Raw genomic sequence first — 23,321 nt, forward strand, 5'->3', positions numbered from 1 at the left:
TTAGAGGAAGAAAGGAAATATGTTACCGTCTGCTGACAACAGAAACTACAGTCTTTGCATCTGAAAAGTTTTTATTGTATAGAAAGTAACACAAAACATGTTCCAGACTTCACAACAAAAAAAGTGATTTCTTTTGTACCTTTTTTAAAGAAAAAGTCTAAACACTTCAAATGCACTTTCTTCCCGTTTAACTTGAAAGTAAACACTTTATTGGCATAATAATATATTAATTTCAGATAGTAATTTATTTTTATCAACTGACCATCTCATAACACTCCTGAACACCAATATGTGTTTTGTATTTACATATTTACAGCCAGTCCCTATAAGCCTATACATATATTTCACAGCATCATATCGAATGTTTTTGATTTAGTTTGACTTGCAATTTTATCATTTGGAATAGTGTTTCTGTCTCACGCAATACATTTATTATTTTTCTTCCTTTTTAGTTTAGGTTTCCACCAACGTTTCTTTAGCTGCTAAACGCTACACTTTGCTGGTTTTCACTTAAAGGTATTTTCTACCTTTTTACTGATTTGCATACTTTTAGTATTTTTAAGTTGATAATTTCCCGAAATGATCGTCTAATTTCATCAATTACCTTTTTACTTGTGTAAGAGGGTAATATTGCGTGGATTCCCCATGGTGCTGCATATTAATTGTGACCCCAGACCACTGCCATATCCTCCTCTGTGCAGGTGGAAAGCCACAGTGGGGATACTTTTATCTGGGCATTCCAAGGGTACAAAACAGGAAGGAGGGGAAGCCGAATTGTAAAGGTAACACAATCAGCCGCTAAAGTAGTCACAGGAGTATCAGTTTCTTTAAGCTGCGCTGAGCGCGGCACAAGATTAAGATGTGGATTACTGAACATTTACTTCATGTCACACAGACAGAGGCATGTGGTTTGTTCTATAAAGTGATACGGCACCCTGACCTTCTAGCAATCCTGTCACGTGATCTAATCATCCAAAAGGGATGTATTTGTTATTTTTGTGCATTTGATTGTCACTGAGTTTGTAGCAGTCAAACCATTTAAATATCTGTATATCTAACAATTATGGGGTGACCCACTGCATTTAAACATTGGACTTTAGTCATTAGAAGCAAACATATAGCTCAGGAAGTAATTTCTAGGATCATTAAGACAACTCTTTCACATGCACACTCAATTTTCTTTTGTTAGTATCTCCCCACAGACTGGAACCTAAACCTGTGGGGCAGACTTCACCTTTGACTCTTGTACTTGACCCCGTACCTTGGGAATGAGTTTGTGGAAGTCAGACATGCTCAAACACTGTTATGCATTTCTGCTTGACTAATCTCTGCTTGATCTGGGAGATATGGCTGCTGAAAGGGAACAGCGCAGTGTATGTGATGTGTGGCGGAGATTTTAATAACTGTGACTGTTTACACAGCCTTACAGTACACATAATGTGATACACCCAAACCATAGATCAAATCTGATCTTTGAAAGTCAAACATGAATCTACTCTGGGCCGTCTCTGAACACAGCTGTGTAATCTAGAGGAATCAAACACACAACTGCCAATCAATATCTGTTGTGTAAGTTAAACCTGCAGTGTGTCAGATGTCAATCACCTTTTGTTCTATGTCCTCGGGGGGTTCAACCCACTCCACTCCGAACCCTACATCCACTGCCGCTCTGTGTAAGTGAATGGGTAGCACAGGTGCACATTGGGGCACAGTTACATAGACCCCTCCTTCATGTCCTGTGTGCTTTGTGTCCATTTTCTTTAGGTCCATGTTCCATAGGGGCAACAGTATGTGTGTTTCAAGCTTTCAGAAAGGCCTTTGAGATCCTACCCACCTGTGCTACTCCTTGTTGCAAACAAATGTACAGCTTTCCACTAACCAGGGGAAAATGTGGGTGAAGATATAGAGTGAGTGAGGGTGAGTAGGGGCTGGGCTACCCCTCCTCCCTCTCCACACATCCTCACCAACCCACCCTACAGACTTTCTTTCAGGTTCTTGGTGTAGAGAGGGGCCGGCCGGCTGTCCCAAAGCGTTTCGCTTCTCTGAGCACGCACAAGATGTCCATTCATGTGCCATGGTTCTACAACTTCGCCGCCCCCCCCCCCCCACCACCACCCTCCTCTCCCTTCAACTCCAGCTGAGGCAATTCAACTCGGGCCAGAAGCAGGGACCTTTAATCTAACAGAATGTAGCAGGCACCTGAACTACTTAACCGCTGTGCTTGTTCAAGGGGGTGGGCACGGAGGCTAAGGTAACTGGCGTGTAACAAAAAGCTCCGAACTTTATCCCCCGCCAGGATGAGTACATTTCCTTTCTGTTGTTCCCAACAAAGGCCAGCAGGTACAAATGGTCTGCTATCTGTGTCACTGGGAAGTGGAGAGCAATTTGTTTCTATTAAACAGCACTGTCCTCATCTTCCCCAATCGACCCCCCCTCCCCTCCCCACCCATATTGATTCGGGTGGCTTTTGTGCTGCAGGTAAAACCCTGCCAGTCAGTTGGTTTCATTTGAGCTCACCTTGACCAGGTGGAGACCTTGTAGTCTTTACTAGGGGCCCCCTGAATGGAAATAAAGAGGACCCCCTCATTTTGTTGGGCAGGTTAATGTGAGTATTTATGGGGGGCACAGGGGGCTTCAGGTAAAATGAACACTTAAGGTTGCTCAGAGAATGGAAACATGACTGCAGCATTCAGGGAAATGTCGTACTGCTGTTGATCTGTCCTTTTCAGTTCATGGCTGCAGGTCTCAGTGATGCACAGCTACTACACACACACATACACACACACACACACACACACACACACACACACACACACACACACACACACACACACACACGCTAAAAGCACATACACTCTACGGCATAACCCATCCCTATGCTTCCTTACTACATCATAGCAGTGGCAGCTTGACCTCCTTGATTTATCCGGATTCCTGCAGAGGGCAGAAATATAACAGTGAGCCACTGTATTTCACCGGCATTGGTTCCAATACCGCACAGACTCATTCCCCCACTTTGACAGAGGCAAGATGGCTGCTTTCATAAGAGGGTGTTTCTCTTTTTTATTTAAACCCCGGTCTCAGCCCATTCGTTTAGTCCCTGCTATAGCTATGAAACATTTTGAGTACCATAGTATATCAGTCACGGTACCACAAATCAAGCCACAGGAAAACTTGCTATTATTTTTGTCTAGTGTAAATGTGTATTCTGCTTATGAAACAAAGCGACATGGTGATAGTTGGGTGCCTACTGGAAATCCCATATCAAACTTTGTTGTTACCTCTACTATTGTTTGCTTGGTTTACTGTTTGATCCGATTTCTTGTAAATTTCTAGAAATACCACAATCTTTACCTTATAAAAACATACTTGTCTACTGGCATTGGAGAAGGCTTTTCTGTGTTTAAAGATTCAGCATATACATATATAAATTGGCATGTGTATGTATATGTGTATATATATATATATATATATATAGGGAGAGATGCATGCCAATTTAGGTGGAAAAAGTAGATCAAAAAAGTCTAAGAACTAAGAAATATTGTGCTGTGTAAAACAATCGCTATAATAAATATGTGTGTTCAATTGGTTTTGTTTTTCTGTTTCCTTTGCTCCTTTTTCTTTCGTGCAGTTAATTAGGAATTGGACACATATGGTTCAATTCATTTAGCTAATGAGCACCTCTAAATGGTTAAGGCAAGACACTATCGCTCCTCTTTCTCTTCATCTGTCTTTCTATTTCTTCACATTTTCCTCCCTCAGAGCTCTATTTTCCCCTGCCCTCCTCCCTTCCATTGTATTGACGCCCTGGGACCCCATCTGGGCCCTTTGGAGGCGTGAAATGCACAGTAATTATTAGTAATCATCACACACCATCAGAAACGGATCCTAGTGCTGTAATTACATGATAAATGTCTGCCTAACACATGCCCTCTATTTAGCAGCCCCCTGGAGACCGCGGATAATAGACAGCTAACAGGGATCCGCAGAATGGGCCTTTCAGCGCTGGCCGAGGCTCATTGTCTACGCGCCAATACACCCTCGCCCCCCGTTTGGCAACAACGCAGACCCCGATCAATCCCCTGCACTGCCCCCCCCAGCAGCCTACTCACCCCTCCCCATACACACGCACACACACATCTCTTGTCGATGCAGACAGCGACGTCAATCATTGGCATTACACTGCAATGCTAATGGCCTCCAAACAATTTCACAGCAGAGAAGAGAGTTTTGTTCAGCCATTCATCATGTAATGGTGACTTGGTTTAATGCTGCTGCCTCTGACCCCTGAGCAAAATGTGATAATTGGCATTATTATCATCATCAGCATGTCTTTTGTTGCTTTTTCCTTTATCGTTCTGATCAGAATGTAGTTTTCGATTGTGCTCTGCTGTCACCCACCCAAGTGGTTTTACACTGCAGACTGAACCCAATGGAGTGTGACATGTTTGTACACATATTTTTGGGGAATGCAAAGGATTGTAAAGCTATTTTTAACCCTTAAACACATGTTATTTTTGCTGTAGATTGTTATTGACTGCCTTATTCTATGCATTAAATAATCAAAAGATAGTTGAACTTGATTTTATCCCACATGTGTATTGCAGACTTAATTAATTAATAACAAAATAGCATGTGGAGCAACTTAAATTAATCAACCACAGGGCACAGAAAACACTCGATAAAGAATATAGATAAGAACGCATTTAACATAACATACAGCTCCTATATTATAAGTTTAACACCATTACTTGGTTACAATACTTTTAGGCATTTAGCAAATGTAACATAAGCCTATGTTCAGCACCTGCAGTGTCACTGGCATGTTTGGTGTGACACTGAAAGCACAGTCAGAGCTGAATGTCACATGAAGGTGGATAAAAGGGAGGAGATGGCAACTCTGACTCCAATGAGACTCTGAACCTCTTCGCTGTTTTTAATGCAAATAAGGCCTAGGTGAGTCAATATACATGTGCACGAAACCTGCAGCGCTTGTATCTTATTTTTTTCATCGAACGACACTTTATTGTGGGACAACAGTGATGGAGGTCATCACAGTTTGAATCTACATATGGACTGATCAGATATCCATGCAAAGAAGGATGCTCTTATCTCAAAGCATATTGTGAAATGAGGAATCGAGTTTTTGAACAAGGGGAATTTGCCTGAGATTTGCCTAGCGGGCTCCAAACAACGGTCAACTCTTTGGGGACATTTTATATATTAGCCAGGCGGGCCCACAAGCATGCTGGCTGTTAAACAAATTTTATATATACTGTGTGACACCTTGTTAAAATATTAACAGTAATTGCTTTTAGATGTTGGCATACTTGCTGTTTTTTTCTTGTTCCTGTTCATTCATGAATGCATAAAATAACCGATTTACTGGCCTTCGGGTGCCAGTTGGTACCATGGAAAGCCAAACTACCTGTTTACCTGAAATGACAGTTACATAGAGGGTTTTGTTTTAATAAGACAAAGGCAGTTTGAGATTAAACTGCAACTTTAGTTTACCTGCATCACAAGAAACTCATGTTTGTAATGATGTCAAATACATTTGATTCTGACAATACTTCAGTTTACCTCCAGATGGCAACAATTTTCCTTTTCCTGTTTTTCAGAAAATAACTTTAGGGACCAAAACAAAACAAACGGTTTCTTTGCCGTTTTAAATATGCATACATTTATTTAATCTATGATGCAAAAAGCTTAATTTTTTCTAAACTTTTTATCAGTATTTATCCATTCATTAGTTGAGTCTTTATAATCTTAAGCTTCTTGACCACCATTGCCATGCCAAGACCACACACAAACACACAAACTACAAATTTAGCAGTTCTTCCTCGACACAAAAGCAAAAGCAGACATTGAATGAATAGCAGTGCAATCTCAAGCAGAGTCTGACAATAACAGACATATCAACTATCTCCTAATTGATACGGCTAGGCGGTCAGTCAGTAACTTAATGAATTGCTAATAGCCCTCAGCAATGCCGTGAGTGACAGGGGCCGAGCATTCCACCTGGTGGAGCCTGCCTGGGGACCGCAGTGGATGGGGATGCTTCTCATTAATGGGGGCGGGATGCCTGGCAATTGTTCAGTCTTGTGTGGAGAGGCCTCTTGCACATGGAGGCCACGCTTCTCCCTCATAGCCCCCATAGACTCACACAGCCGAGTATCACAGAGTCACCGATAATGAAGACGTGATCAAAGAGATGCAGCATTCCAGCGGGCCCGGCCGAGCAACCAAACAGGATGAGGCAGCAAGGCAGCGAGAGAGACTGACAGCAAGACAAGGAGAGAAAGGAATAGATGGGAAGAGGGGGCGATATGAAGAAAGGGGTGATAGTCCACTCTGCATAGCAATGCTGCAATTAGAGTGTTTGTCAAGCATAGTTCTGGCCATCAAGACTGACAAAGTGCTCGACAAAATGGGTTGGTGTGCGATGGCCAACTTTAATGGTTAAAAACTGGGTAAATGTGAATACAGAATGCATGTTTTTATAATATATACATTATATATATTTGCTTTTATATCTTTAAATGTATTGTTTTATCTGCTGCTGTAAAAAGATGAACTGGGTACCTTGTTAGTTTTTGTTCGGCTAACACAACCCGTGAAATTGTTTTGTTTTGTTCATGCAAATAACAGCAGAAAAAAGCAATCATTAAAAAAAGTGACACTAAGAATAAAAGTCATAAAAGGCATTATGGTTAGAAGTAGAGGTACATATGCTGCTCATTCATTTGCTGCACTTGCCACAAGCAGCAGAGTTATTTATCTTAATGCATATAACTGCGAGCCCTTCAACTGACCCATAATTTGCTACTAATAACTGCTGTGGGTGGAGTGATTATAGCTTTTCATTAGTGCCAGCAGCTTTTACTAGTGCTACCCCAGCTAAAGGGCCCTTGCTGTAATTGTTAGCCATTATAAATATAGTACGTGGAAAGTATAGGGGGGCCGCTGACGCCTCTTTGTTAACTGCCGGTGATTGAGCAATTAAACTTTGGCAACTTAATTACCTCTTCACAACAACATGGCTATGAGGCATTAAGACTGGCATTATGGTAAACATTGTTGTCAGAGAGCGACGGCCTTGAACTGGGTGATGCATGAGTCTGTGTTTATCACCAGCTGCTAGCGGGAATAAACAAAGCATATAATGTCAGGTTTAAATTAACCTTTTTTTTTGTAAAATGATTCATTTAATTAGGTTAAAAAAATCCCAAATTGCTATAATTAATTTTAAGATACTAAGTATATATAAGAGGCATGGAAGTAGAATGGGAGTAGGGGTATTTCTTTTTATATTACCACTGTTATTATAATATTTACATGACTGACCACCATGCTATTAGTTAATTGTGTACTTAATGTGACTTATTTGAGAATCCATAGAGAGGAAAATCAGGCCCCACAAGCACTGCCTCTGCTAGCTCTCAGCACAGAAAGGCTAACAGATGTTGCGCGGAGCAAAACAAAAAACACCAGAATAAAAACCAACGTTCATTCGTCAGGCCAAGTAGGAATCACACTATGCAAGCTCCTCATTAAGTGGCATTAAAACTGTGAAGGTCTATAATTATCGAATAAATCCTTTCCCACATGAATGAATTCATCTGCGTGCCATAATTCTTCCCCACACAGAGCAGCTCTGGCGGTGAATGAGTCTTTTGTGCACCACTGTGGGAAGGCTTTTGTGAAATTACACCTCTGCATAATGATGCTAATCATAAATTAGCATTTCTGTGTGTGTGTGTGTGTGTGTGTGTGTGTGTGTGTGTGTGTGTGTGTGTGTGTGTGTGTGTGTGTGTGTGTGTGTGTGTGTGTGTGTGTGTGTGTGTGTGTGTGTGTGTGTGTGTGTGTGTGTGTGTGTGTGTGTGTGTGTGTGTGTGTGTGTGTGTGTACATTTGACAAAGTAAATATAAGCAAACTCATTTTAACTTTTTATCCGCTTCAATCAATTTCAGTATTTGAAGACATATTCACCTAATCCTTTTTTTTCTCATTTTCCACTGATTGTGCCATGTTCTTGCAGTTATATGCCACAATCAATGACTATATTTTGTTGTGAAATTAAAGAATGTATCTGATGTCTTAAATATGACTCATGGTTTGTCTCAATGTTATTTTCCCTCAGGCAGCTGCAGGCCAGAGAGGATGCACTGCAGATTGTGAGAGAAGTTGAACCCAGGACTGACCTCTCTGCTTGAAAGTAAGTTTCATCCCTTCAAATCTTTTCCCTTCCTGTTTGCTCTTTTATTCTCCTCCCTAACTATAAATCTCTCTTTTCCGCCTTTTATTTCTTAAAACTGCTGCAAAAATTGAGAAATAAGCCTGCGCACTGCAACACAGGCGCATGCAAAATCAACACAAAACACAGGCATTGTGAACACTAATAGAAGCCACATGACGGTGATATTAGATTCAAGTTTCTATTCATTGGCTGAGAGTAGCAGGTGTGTGTTTCATTACCCACCAAAGAAAACACGACTCCAGTGTGGGCTTCTTAATGTAGGGGCTTGACCAACTAATGAAAGCGGACAAAGAGAGCGATCTAGAGGCAGCGCCCACTCTGCGCCTCACACACACTTAGCACCAAGCTGGAACCTTTGCCAATTAGGAACTGTTTGTTTGATGTGACAATTAACAAGGAGGTGCTCGTTCATTAATCCCAATATGGTTTCACTCCGCTCATTATTACGATGTCCATCTTTGTTACAAAAATCTGTATGTTTCAGGACACGTGTGCAGATCCTATTCATCATTAGTTTTCCTTGTGGTAGATTTTGTAGTTGTGTGTGACTATTAATATTAAATATAGTGTGATAATAGTCATTTGATTGAATATGCGCCCTGAATGATGTGTAAACAGGACTGTTGGAGTTGTTTAGATGGGACACTTGTGAGTCGCACATTATGGTTCAAACTCAGTGTTGTCATACGTTTCTTGATATTTACTCGCTGACTCGTAAACATTGTTTTTAATCACTTGAACAATGACAGTGATACAGTATGCGTCAAGGTTATAAAGAAGTTATTTGCATGAACTAGTCTTATGATACCTCAGAACAAGGTACACATGTAAATGATAACTGATGTAGCCTGATGCACAACAAAAGGATGCTGAAAGGTTTCCAGTACCCACAATTTAAATTAAAATGTATTTACCTACCTTATTCCCAGGAAGGGGATGGTTCAGAAACACATTGTTCTATATTTACAGTAAGTCACTGTTGGCCCTTGTTTTTCTCCAGTGCCATTTATTCCATGCCATTGTGACCACAGTGCTTTGCATCTTTTCTCTCTCTTTCTTTTGCCAAACAAATGGAGCTTGTATATGCAAAGGATATGGCTTTTCAAAGATAGAACTTCATGCAAACAAAGACATCAAACATACTGTATTCCTGAACATCCAGCTGCTCCCACACTGTTTCCTAATCTAATTGTTAAAACATTATTTATGTTTTTGCCATCATTAAAGCATTGCCTCCACTGAATTCGAGGTGGAGATGAAGAAGTAACTCATTTTGCAGGGTTTCCTTTCTTAAATATACATATAAAACCCACTCCATCATCTACAGTATAGCAAAGTCACAGCAGACTGGGCCTCACAGCTTTCTTTAATAAAGAGGAAAAGGCTCACAACAAAGCATTTTACTACAGGTGCAAAAATGGAGATGAGGTTGTTGCAGGTATCTATATCTACATTGAATATATTGCGTGTAAATAAATAAAAATGTCCGTGAGAGGAAGCTGTGGCAGTGACTGTGCACTAGGTGGTGCCCCATCTCTTCACCAAGACAAAACCACATGGTGGTACTTCTCAGCTAAATCCTACACTAAAGCTGTAATGACCACGCTGTGCATGCAAGCAGAGTGATGAAGCTTTACTCGCAAGTGACAGAATATCAAGTTTTTCAATCAACTTGTTCTTTTATATTTTTCGGACCAAGGAAATGTGTACAAAAGGTTGCTTGTTGTTGTCTAGGAAAAACTGATATATGTGACTATATATTCACACATATAAGCACAATCAAACCACGCACACACTTCCACACACACTTATATAATAATGCACTCACACATATAAGTGCATACAGCTCTGTACACTCTACACACTCTCTCTGTCTCTCCCCACACCCTCTCTCTCATAACTCATAATAATGTGATCTGAAGAGAGAAAACTAGTGCTGCTTGATGAAAAAGGATTCAGGTGATGGAGGCTCCAGTCTTGTTGCTGAGGGCCTATAGTTTCAGCCCGGCCCAAGGCAGCAGCTGGAAGCGTAATTACACGGGCTGATTTATACATCATTAAGGCCGCCATATAAGTCACCGCTTTTGAAAAGAGCAGTTAAGCTACTTATACTTTTCACAAAACAGCAGCAATTCTGTATAAAATGAATGTATGCCGTTCCTCTGAAAGCATATGGTATATTTCTCACCTATTAATAATTCAAGTTGAATGAGCAAAAATTAGTTGGCTCGGTTACCGCCGCGTTTGTCCCACATTAATTTCACCGACATTTTGTAAATGGGGCTATTACGCTAAAAACAAAGCAGAGTGAATGACCACGCTTTGCCGTACTTAGGAAAAGAGAGGGCCTCATTCGTACACCTGTCATTTTCAAACAAGGCACCATTATGGTTTGCAGAGAGGGGATATCACACCTTTCATTTAGCTGTGTCCCTTCTGTGGAAAAGCAGTAGCCTTGAAATTGTTACCTGCGAGAGAAAGCCATTTGTAATCTGAAAATCCAGACATTTGCTTTTCACTATATAGTCTGTCAAATGGCTGCATTTTATTCAGCATTTCAAAATGAAAAATGCATAAAATTAGCATTTCTACTGAGGCAATTACGCAGCCTGTGTGTGTGCTTTACTCTTCACCTTCTTTAATTCTACACATGAAATGCATTGAGTTACTCCTAAACTCCAAAACTCATAACTAAGGTTTGATTGAAATCAAATGAGGTCCTCATTATTTGGGTAGCTCACAAGTGAACAGGTGTTCTTTTAGATGCAGCACAGCATATACATTTTAACAACCCTTGACACCTCATATTCACACTGATTCTGAGCAACACACACACACACACACACACACACACACACACACACACACACACACACACACACACACACACACACACACACACACACACATTCAGCAGCAACACAGAAGATTCAGCTCAATGGGGCTGAGCACATTGTTGCTTTAACCTTCTGCGCCAGTTATCCCTCTCAGAGCTCCAAGCCTTGGCAGCTAACTCTATTGGCTTTTTGTCATGGAGCCTTGGCTTGTACAGTGGCTGGGGGTGGATAGCAGAGGGGGAGAACAAAACGGCAAGAAAAAAAAAATCCTTTCTTTCACATTATTTCTGAAGTGAAGTGAGTGTGAGCAGGGGCTGGAGGAGGCCTAGTCAGGGCTTGTAGAGTCTCGGTCGTCTTGGGGTCATTATGCTAGGCAGATCATTAGGCTCTGAAGAGGAGGCACACGACACAGCACCCACAATCTCTCAGCTGTGCTGCCAACCCCCACCCCAAACCCCCCCCCCCGACCCCTTAAGCTACTCACCAAGACTGAACGGTGAGTAAATGACCTGACCTCTGCCAGCCCCTCTGCTAAATACTTGTATGGCTGCTTGATGCTGAGATGGATGAACGCAGGCAGCAGACTTCCTTGCTAATCTCCAGTATAGCGCGTAGGCTGCAAAACGGGCAAAGAACGAGGGGTTCCCGTTTCCTTTTGTTCCCTTTTATGTCTCTTTGGAGACCTCCTATTTGGATACCATGCAATTGGAGACCGTTTTGTCGTGAGGTTGAATGTTCCCTGGCCAGGTCAAGTGAGCTAACATGGAAATAGCTCAATTCAGGAATCTGCAATTCAACACTGACATGTGCAGATGAACGTGTTTGTGTCATTATGATGTTTTACATGATGAATTCTGTCCTTAATGGACCCATTAGCGTGCAGGAAGAAACCAGTCATACAGAGGTCATATCTTAAATGGTTCACTGCCATAAATGTAAGGCCAGTGACAAGTGAGAACTGTTGGATTCGTATTGGTTGATACGTTTACAAACTCGGCCCTCTCTCCGTCGCTCACCTCCCCACTCCCTCGCTATCTCTTCCTGCTTCGCTTGAATGTCACCACTCTACAGGAGGATTTAACGTTGCTTTTAACCCTCACCGCTTCATAATTACCTTGACATTTACCCTGCATTCAATCAAGTTTTTAACAGCAGATTTATTGCAATGACTTTTTTGTATTGCAGAAGGCCGCAGTAATTATGCAGGTTATTAAGAGTCTTCCTGTTAATGCAGTTTTACATCAATAACATTCGGCATAGACTGTTTTCCTGTGTGGAAGAGCACAATGTCAGCTGCCTTAAGACGGAGTGGCACAGGAAAGGACAGAAATACTATTAGATGAAGTATCAGATGACTTGGGGTATGAAGAGTGGAACAGGGTAGCACTGCTTCTCCCTCCTTTATTGCTCAGGTTATTATCACAACTGCTGGGGAATTGTCGAGACGGGGAGATAGGAGTGGCAACGATCCATCCGGGACTCGTTCATCACCATGCGCCGCAGCCCCCCGAATAGAAATTACATCTGCATCTGAATTAGTAACATTATTCGCCAATTTGGCTCAGAGTGAACATTGTTCCATTGAAGGTGGAATTAAATTAGAAAATGAGTGAGTCTTTAATTTTCAGATTATAAATCAGGGAATATAATTCACCTCCTTGTACCTTAAGGGCAATCACATTATCCTAAGCGACATTTTATCCTCAGCCCCGCCAAGTGATCTCGTCACGACACGCAGTCACACACCAATCATGCTTCCTGGGGAAGCAGGAAATACATCTTCTCCTCCAGAATTATACATAAAATATGAGTGTCTGCGTAAGAGCTTATTTTACATGAAATTTGATGTTCCTTCTGACTCATAAACACTGTAGAGCATTACTTGGCTCAGGCGATATAGCTTTATTTTTCAGCACTGTACATTAAGTAGAACATTTTGTTAGTTGAAAATCAGGTGAACATTTATAATTTATAATTCCTATAAACACAGATTATGTTTAGCACATGCATAGTAACATCTGAGGCTTTTCTTAGCGATTAAAAAACACTCTTGTGCCTTTTGAAGTATTTAATCTTTTATCATGGCTCAACCCTTTGAAAGCTCCTGCTTGGAGAAAAAAAATCATCTTTAAGATCTACTCAGTTTTCACACCTTTTTCTAAACAGTTCTGTAACATTATAGTGAAATGCTGCTTGGATGTAATAAACAACTTGTCAACTTATAGCCGCACATAACCTGGTCAAATGAGAAGGAATGGATCGACCTTTTACTGCCAGCCGCTGCTATACTGTGGCCCAAAACTCTCTGCCTGTTCATTTCATTCTGGCCAATGCCCAGACCTCATTAAAAATGAATGCACTCCTTAAACCCCAACACTAGGCCTTTTCCATTAGGGAGAGAGATATGAGGGTGATAAACATTATTTGTGATCGGATATGAATCGTGCGAGGATTGGCTGCAATATTGGAAGCCACATTGAAAAGTGATTGTGCTTGAATTCCCCCATGCAGTTTCACGCCATATCACAGCTCTTGTAATTTGATTCCTATTCATTTTGGCCATTGTTGTGTATTATATTGAAAGCCCTATCAAGCTGATCTAGACCAACCAATTTGGATTTTTGTTATTCTGTCCCACTTGGTTGATTTTAAGCTGATCAGGATATTTGCCTGGCACAGTCTTGGGCATTCTGAATGGCCTTATCTTACATTTAATTACCATACTGCCTTTGTTGGAGCAAAATTCATCTATTTTGGTGTGTAGTGGCTGGGTGCGTATCTGTCTGTGTGTATAGAAGAGAGAGGAAAGAGAGGGAGATGGGGGAGTGTTTGGTTGTCTTCACTTTCTGTCTGTAGCTCTGATGTCACAGCCTCTTTGATATACTGTACAGGTGTATTTTCACGGAAACAGTGCATTGGTGGATCCCCCATAAAGGGCAATAAACCTTGACAGGCTATTGGAGATTCACCCCTGAGCGCTCCACTGACAACCTCCCAGACATATACATTTAATATTCCATTGATTGATTGATTTTATGGGACATGGTTAACATTATCATCAATACTGCCCTGAGGAACCAAGACACCAACTTATTCTGAAAAGAATAGTACTTGTCATAGATTATACATGGTAAGGTGCCTTATAAACATCAGTATGGAGGGATTTTTTTTATTACAGCACACATATGGTATACCTTTTTTATGTAAGTGTGTGTATATGAGGGCGGGGGTGCATTTTTCAGACCATGTGAATGTGTGTGTAAGGCAGTGTGTAGGCCTTACGCTTGTATCTATATGGGGATGCGTTTCAATTTGAATTGCAATACAAATAGATGCACGTCATCCAAGCATATTTTAGAGAATCCTCCACAATACTGGAGGTTTGAGCTGTATTGGCCTGACTGTTTGACCCCGCCATGGTAATCCACATTCCTACCTTACTTTCCTCCAGGTTCACTGACAGTCAGAACAGGATGATAATGGCCGCCCTTGGACACTCTGCACCAGGGGGCAGGGATGTGATGGGCTTCAGCTCAGGCACATATTAATATTAATACGTATAAAAGCCGTCCGGCTGGCACAGAGTCATCAGCTGTAGACACAGGCAGACACACATAGGAATGCTTAAGTGTGCACTCGCTCATACACACACTCTCAATCGCACATTTGCATGCTTGCGGACATGCACATATACACAAAAACAAGTAAAAGGCCCATTATGGATGTGACTGCGTAGTGTTTGCGGATGGACCGTTTCCAAGGGTCAGCTGAAACATTTGCCAGCAGGAAACCTACACAGAGTGCCGATTGTTCACACCGTTTTGGGAAAACACACATTATGTTAATGATTCTTCTTTGGGAATGAAACGCACACAACTAGAAACAGTGTGCTAATGGCTATCGTGTCAGCCAAAGCTAATGGTTGTTGTGTGTGTTTGCTTATGTGAGCTCTTCTTCATGTGTATGTGTTTTATACGGTGTCATACATGTCAGTGCATGGGGTTAAGAATGATGTATGAGGTAAAATGACATGTACTAGTCAACCTATCCCAAATTTAGGAGTTGAAATGGAGAGATACATTAAAAGCAGGCAACAAGGAAATTTTTTTTGTCGATTTACATATTTCGGTTAATTCATAAAAGCGGTTTGTTAAAGGTTCCAATGTAGACTGAGCATGCAGAGCGAGCAAGGAAATAAAACAGCTTTGAGGGACTTGGAAAGTACACAATGTCAGCCCTGTCTCTCAACCAACAGAAGCCAGTGTTAAACATCAAAATCTATTTGCATGTTTTTATATCGGCTGATAGTTAGTTTTCAACAGAATTTACAAACAGTCTAAAGCGATGTTTCATGCGAGCAGTTAATTCAAATGTTGGGAATTACAGATGCTCTGTGTTTGGGTAGAGGCCATGAAGTTCAAACACAAGGGCAACAAGGAAATAAAACTGATATTATTGGAAAATGAAGCTACCGAGGGGTGTCTGAGTAGCTGACATGTACAGTGAACTGAATAGCAGATTTCAATGTCAATAAGCAAATCGCAGAGCAACGTTCTTGTTTTCCTCTACATTTCAGACGTAGAAGATGTAACCGCTGAAAAGGAAAATTAAATAGCAAATGAAATAGCATTCTACATGGTATCTGTCAGGGATAAGTGTGCAGGGGCTTAATGTTCATCATATGTCCCTGAACTGCATGCTTGAACTTAATTAAATCATGCTGGGATCCATGCTCAAACTAAAATGAATACATTCCCCAAAGTATTAAGAAAGGTATCGTTAGACTACGAAATGTTGCAAAAGGGATTAGCAATAATTATTTATCTAAAGACTAGTAATAGAAATAGGGGTCCGCCTCAAGAGCACAGGGACCTTTGATTTTGACCCACACCTGGATGTTCTTGTGTCTGACTGGACGTTTGTGACCTCTTGTTATCAACAGGGGTGTTAACAACAGGTGAACACTGTAATTATCTTAATACCTACCCTATACAGAAGCACAAAAAGGTCATAGGTGAATTAAGCCCACCTAAATAGCACTTTTTATTGGAAGGAATTAAAGCATGGCTCCCTGGGACTAACTCTGAGGATACTTGACTCTGTCACTCCTCCTGAACAAAGATGCGCCAAGCCCTGTGATTACTCTAAAAGATGGCTCCCTGCAGCTGTATAACTGAATTGAAAATAACAGAAGTGGAAATAAGGAAGGGATAACTGGACAATGATAGAGCACAAGAACAGGAACGTCTAAAATATCATGATGTGTGGAGGTAATGTGGAGGGGATTTTCACAAATGTTTTGCCTCTCGTATAAAGAGACAAAGAATTGGAGCAAATCTTCTAAAGATTTTTTTTAGTTTTACCTCTAGACTAAAGAAAACTCTGGTCTTCTCCAGCGCAGGGGGTTGGGCTGGGACAGGTCATATTTCACTGTCAGCCCGACTTGCCCCAACAATGTGACAGCAGGTGACAAATACCCTGCCTCATGATTGAAATCTGACAAAATAACACTATGTTTTATAATAGCGTCCCCAAGCAGAAATATGGCAGCCGCAAACTAAACAGTGCTTTATCACCTCCATGCCAGTCCCAGCGGTTCTCCATTAAGGGCCAGATCATTGTGTTTTGCCTCCCCCCGTCCCAGCTGACCGCCGAAGTGACAGCCCCGTCGTGCTGCCATGACATTGAAAAATATTTGTACTGACAAGGCCACAAATCACACGCCGACAAGTTTTAAAACTCAATATTCACTCAATGTGCATCTGCTATATTCTCGTTAAAAGTGTAATATGGTAGACTCTCCCCTCCGCGTTCTTTTATTATTACGGTATTGACAGCGACTATAATAAAGTTGTGCTGTTCTGATGCCAGGGAGGGAAGCGCGGGAGATGGAGAGATTGGAGGAAAAAAAAGGTGTTAGAGACGAAGAGAATAGCTGGAATGGTTGAACGCTCACACAGCGCTGTAACAAAAGTGCTCCATTTTCATGACAGAATTTCATCTGACATGTTTAGTGTAATGGTCTACCTGTGGATTTCTCAATAAGTCCATCATATCGGAGATCCCAACACTAGCTCCGAAGCATCAAATGTAATGTCTTGACTAATATTCATATCTAAATCCCTGTTTCACACTATTTTCGACGCTGCTGTCTCTCATTGTAACATATTGGAGTATAATCAGTACACCCCTTGCCTGCTCTAGACCCCTATGCTGTACTATACTAGTGCTATCGAGCCAATGGTTACTCTAATATCCCCTTAGTTTGAAGCCTTGTCGACCATGTAGGCCCTAATGTGTGCCCAGTGCGCACGAGTAAGTGTGCTTTAGGCTCATTGTTAACATAAGGCCAAATCTGTAATATAGCACGGACAATTAAGTGCACAATTTTTGTATAAATGCAAAATCCCTCACTGTGAATTATTTAATTCCCTCTCTACAGTTCATTTAATAGAGCCCTTTTGGCGGGCGGTTTGAGTCACAGAAAACTAATTTGATTCTGCTCCTTGATTTAATTAGATTTTATGATCTATGGTATTGCTAATTCGGTGGCTCACCATGCGTTGTCGGCGCCTGTCCCTTGCCCTGGCGGTGAGCTGTCAGAGCCCCATTTTTAACAGTATTGAAAAATTCAAGCTTTATTATTGCCCCCTCACTCATTTTCTCCCATCAAGGGGAAAGTAATGAGCTTTTAGTCTCTCCTCCTTTAGTCGTCTCCCTCTACTCTCTCGTATACTAGCTCTTTTTTCCCATTCCTCTGTCTTCATCTCTCTTTAGTTCGATATACTTTTTTTTCTTTTCCCCACTTTGAAAACAATAGGAGGGGATAAAGAGTTCGGGGGAGCTCAGAGGAAAGAACTGTAAGAGCAGGAAGGCAGAAAATAGAAATGATGGCACCAACGAAATACAATACAACGGGGAATTAAATGAACAGAGAATGAAATGAACAAATAAGATAGCAGGACAGGGGAAGGATGATCGAGTAAAAGAGTGAGAGAAAAGAATAAATGTGTCAGAGAGAAGTGGAATGTGAACACAGCAGTGATAGTGAATATGAGAGATAAGTAGCAGTTAGAGAGGGAGAAGGAGTCACGGAGGAAAATGAAGGAGATCAAGGAAGCAAGAGGGAGAGAGAGAGAGTGAAGGGGGAGGCAAGGGAGATTGTGCCATACGCTTACAGCGCTCCAGGCTTGCTGCTCTGGCATTAGCGCCCTGATTCATGAGTTAAGTTTCCCCAACTGCCCACGGCTATTAGCTTTCAGTTCCTTCGGCTGTCATTTAGACTCCAAAGAGTCTTTTGGTTAATGCACTGTTTTAATGAGTGCACCACTCGCTAATATATTTGACTGTATGAAAGGTCACAACAGGAAGCTAAACAGATTGAGAGAGCGGGAGCACAATGATGGCGGCATCGCTATCAAGACAGGTTTTTCGAGCAAATGGATTGGAGCGGGGGGGCGTCAGGGGTGGGCGGCGGGGTTGGCGTTAACCCGTGAGGCAGCCACGCTGCAGTGTCACTGTTCCACGACTCGTACCCCCTTTACCCAGCATTCAACTGTGCATAATAGGCCCTGGAACTGATGGGTTACTGCTCCCTCTAATAGTTACACCCCATCCATCACTGGCTTTAACCAGCGAGAGAAAGAAAAGTTAGAGAATGAGATGGGAAGAGACAGGGGCAGACACCGGGAGGAGGCACATGTTTCATTACCCATATAATCACCAGTCTGATTGCCACACAAGCAATATAAGAGCGTCTTACAGCAGCCGCAGGAAATTTATGGCTGTCTGACGATGAGATTCCCACCAACCCGTTAAATATCCCTGGAATGCCGAGCCAATATGAGAGCAATGGAACAAGAAAAGGTTCCAGAAATATAGAATAAGACTCAATAAAAGTTTGCAGATTGAAAAAATTCTGATCATTCCTCTAAGTCTTTTATTTCTGTCTTTGTATACTGTGTCAACTCTCACCTCAGTATGTGATATCTCTAACCTCACGATGCTTCAGCCATTTATTTTCAAGATTTTAGGTCTTACAATGGTGAGGAACAACATTATCAAACATTTTGACAACTTCATATAAACAAGCATGGCCTCCGCCCTCCTCCCTTCTTGCTCTTTGTCAACACGCAGCCACCACTCTGTCATGGGACACCCGTAAGGGACTGTCTCAGAGTAGCACAGCCATGTCTAGGTTTGGGCCCCAAACCCGATAATCTAACAGTAATCCATTCAAAACTAATCAAACATTTACAAAGGTGCCATGATGGGGAGAAAGGTCTATTCATCAGCGTCCTCCATCACCAACACGCAGGCCGACCTCGTTACGCTTGCGGCGTCTCAATCTACCTATGCAAATGAGACAGCAGCGCGCGGGGTGAGCAGGGGACTGACAACCAGACTTGTGTACAGAAATTATAAACAAATATTCATCCATTATGGGTGGAGCAGTGTGCGTCGGGAAGTGCTTGGCAGTGAGGCTGAATACAAACTCTTCTTCTGTCGGACGATTTTTCACCGAGCAGGAAGTGACAGTGTTGTCAAGGTGAATTAGCAGCATATGTCAAGCTTTTGTTATAAATCCTGGCCTACTGTAAGCCTTATTTCCCCCTCTGCAACGTATGTACACGGTTGATGATATATCAACACCGCTCAGTGATTAATAATTCAGCAAGGGTGATTCCATAGGGGGAGTTGTGGTGGGACGTGGGACAGGCCTTGTAGTGAGGGTTGAGGGGTTTTTGGGGGTGAAAAGTGGGCCACCTTTCCCATAATCCTCTCCCAGTGCCTGTAGGCCCCAGACTCTTTTCCCGTCCATTACCCAAACCATTTGTTTATTGTGCAGTAATTACAAACCTTCAAGCCTAAAGGCAAACAGGCAAAGAGCCGCTGTAATGATGGAGACATTTATAACAATATATCATAACAGCAATGACATCAAACAATGAATTTATGTCACGGGATATCAATATCTACGAGCAGCAAAACAACCAGGTGGTTATTACTTCACAGTGAGTCAGGGCTTGTGGAAAACGGGAATATGCACTTGTTAAGGTAGACTATTATTGATTTGTAATGAACTGCATTCCCCCTGAACAAAGCTAGAGTGTTAGCAGGGTAATATGTTGCATTTTATTTAGCAATTTCATGCATGTTTGCTTCACAAGGTTAAAAACCACAATCAGTTCTGAGACAAAAAAAGAACATTTTCTCATTTTCAGCACTCCAGAAGCCATTTAATGTTCCCTGTGTAAGAGTGGCAATCCCTATTACCGCTGGATAAAGTGTACCCTTTTTTATTTGAAATGAAAATGTCAGTAATTTCTTTTGAGATTGATGACTCCTTACACGCGGGCCCAATAAATGAAAAATTGATGAGGCTCAGTTCTCTCTTTTAATATTTAAGGCAATATTAAAGTCTCTCTTACATCTCATGGAAATAGTTTTATTTAAAAGGAATAAGACCATTGGGCATTGTTTACTGAACACCTCATGCATGTTTTATAAACCCGGTGGCTCTTGGAGGAATTCAAGGGCCCTTGAAATCGTTACTGTTTTGCAGTAAGTATAAAACGACTTAAGAGGAAGTCGAATGGCATCGGCTTTGTTGTGTAGCTGCCCTCTTGTTGTTGGATGTGGGCTGCTTTGATGAGGGTGCCAGTGGTGGATAGCGGTGCCAAAAAAGGGAGGAGGGAGTTGCACAATAAATAGCTGAGATTTTATTTCTTCTATTGGGTCGTAATGTGTGCTCGGTGAGGAAATTGATGTTTAATGTGGCTGAGCAGACGAATGGGATGAATTGCCATTTAAAACAAAGACCCATGGGTTGAAAGCAAGAGAGGAGGGAGAAAAGGGGAAGTTGGAAGTAAGACAAGGAGAGGAAGCTACATGAACCGTTCTGATAGTTTAAAACAAGCCAAAGGCAAGGAGAGTCCCATGCAAAGGTGGGAAATGATACCTAGGTAATACCGGTTAAATTGTCTTGGTTCAAAGTTTTACAAAATGGGTCAGCATGAACATACACAATGTATCAAATTGAATCAAAGAAGTTCATACTGCACAAAAAATGCCAAATAAATATAAATAATGCTGAATTAAGCTGTGGCTTCCAGTTCAATTATTGGCCCCAAAATATGTTAAGGCAGCTGGTGGGAACTTCAAGAAAACAAAGCCCTGCCAGGATCATTTATGCATATTATATTTTATACTAGTGGGACCTTTGTCACAATTTAAGCTTGGTAAAATGTTGATTGTACCAATGTTCTCTTTTTACAAAAAATGGTGTATAGATGTGCATGCCTGCTGTGTGTGTGTGTGTGTGTGTCTGTGTTTGTGGCTGTGTGCCTGCAGCATGCTTGCACATGTATACACACAGTCACCAAATAGCATATAGTGGAAAACCTCCTATACCAGCAGGATACAATCAGCAGCTCCCAAGTTGAGGAGCCCATTACATTGTAGTGGTGGTTAACAGGGACATTCGAACTGAGAACCAAGATACTCCAGGTCCCATTTAGACAAATTAAATCAAGTCCCATAATGCTTTATGTATCTGTTGCCTGGGTTACACATCCTAGCACACCAGGCCCCTTGATGGAGGGCGGACTGAAGCCTTTTATATCAGATGCTTCGACAACAGGGGGGTGACTACTACCTGCCAACTATTATCAAAGGCACTGGTTTCATAGCCCTGCCATATTTTTTGATTGATCTAAATTACACGTCAGTAAGTGCTGCAGTAACATGATCTATAAAGAGATAGCGACTACTTGTACATTATTAAACTCCCCGAGCGGCTGCTCTGCTTTTGGATTGCTGTAATTATCTGTGCTGGAGGCACAACAAGTGGCCCAAACACAGCTGTTAGCCTGCCTGCGCACCCCAACACTGGTTGGCATTAATTGTTTCTGAACAGAAGCTACATTTGGCAGAGGTTAACATTAAGAGGAGGGGCGGAAACATGCCTTTCCCTAAAAATGAAGCACGGGTAGAGTTTTTTTTAAACTTTTTAATGTTTTTTGAGTACAACAAAAAATAAAAAAGGATTTGTTTTAGCACCTGTCACCCTGGGTGAAATTTAAAACACAATTATCCAAAGGGAGCACAGGATGTGCGGCTCAACTGATATTTTCCTCTTAACATCATCCTCCTAATATCCCATGAAAAGAGATGAATCAGCTATTGGTGCTTTTTATTTTTTAAAAGCGTAAATTCCAGTAAATCCTCCTGGCTCTCACAGTAGCTGCCTGTGCCCTTCTGACATCCCATATATCCCATGCTAGGAGAGAGAAAGTGAGGGAGAGAAAGAGAGGAGGGCATACTGGGATACCTGAGGGACCTCTGTGGGACTCTGGTGTGGGTCATGTGACCCCATGGTGTCCGACTCTGTGGCACCAGCCAGGGTTTGTGGCCAAATGCTGCTGTTGTGGTGACAGAGACGGTAAACGGGACATATCGGTTTTACCGCAGCGCCTTTTTCTTTACCTCAGCACAGATCTCACAGCACATGCTGTACATTGCAACTTACATTCTTAATGGTAGGTGTGGAGGTAATAACAGTTTCATTAAGGATCATGGAAATCATACAATGATCTTGTATATTAAGTTGGCTCTGTTGCAGATTTATACAAAAACAGAACATGCATGTAAACAGAAAGGAAATCCATACACACGCCCACATAATGTGTTTGTCTTGGTTTACATCATCACACACCATCAATGCTTTTGCTTGCAAGCCTTATTTCACGTTTCACCCTTTACGAGGACTGCTTGGGAGTGGAACAGCAGATGCAGACATTGAATTCGAATTCATACAAGTCAGACATAATATCAGGCAATATAGAGGCAGACAGAGAGGCTATTGAAATGCAAATAGACTGCTGGGGCCGCGGCAGCAGGGAAAAGAAATTGGCCAGGATGACAATGCAAGTAAACCACTCCAGTTTGTCAAGAAGGCCACGCTTTGTCACAAAACTGGGAATGGATTTCAGTACAAGTGCTGCTACAGCACTAAAAAGAATAATATTCAAAAATAGTAGGAAAGGAGAAATAAAATAGTTGCCCACTGCACAACTCTCATGATAAGATTGAGAAATGCCTGTAAAGTTAGTGTTTTTCAGTTTATTGCATTGTGTTTTCCAAGGGACCCTCTTATGTGTGCTGGTTTATGGTGGACCATGAATGTGAGCGATGCTGAGGGTAAGGGTGAGAGGGATACAATG

General features: G+C 41.7%; 1 long non-coding RNA gene across 1 annotated transcript in view; it reads left to right on the forward strand.

Moving 5' to 3' along the window:
* The window catches only part of LOC134858949 (uncharacterized), an 81,744-nt gene that overhangs the window by 12,726 nt on the left and 45,697 nt on the right, over positions 1–23,321 (forward strand). Inside the window, exon 2 of the long non-coding RNA XR_010165022.1 lies at positions 8,144–8,218. This is a non-coding gene — a long non-coding RNA (uncharacterized LOC134858949). The remainder of the gene's footprint in view (positions 1–8,143; positions 8,219–23,321) is intronic.

Source organism: Eleginops maclovinus, chromosome 22 (genome assembly GCF_036324505.1).
Source record: "Eleginops maclovinus isolate JMC-PN-2008 ecotype Puerto Natales chromosome 22, JC_Emac_rtc_rv5, whole genome shotgun sequence".
NCBI classification, from domain to species: domain Eukaryota; kingdom Metazoa; phylum Chordata; class Actinopteri; order Perciformes; family Eleginopidae; genus Eleginops; species Eleginops maclovinus.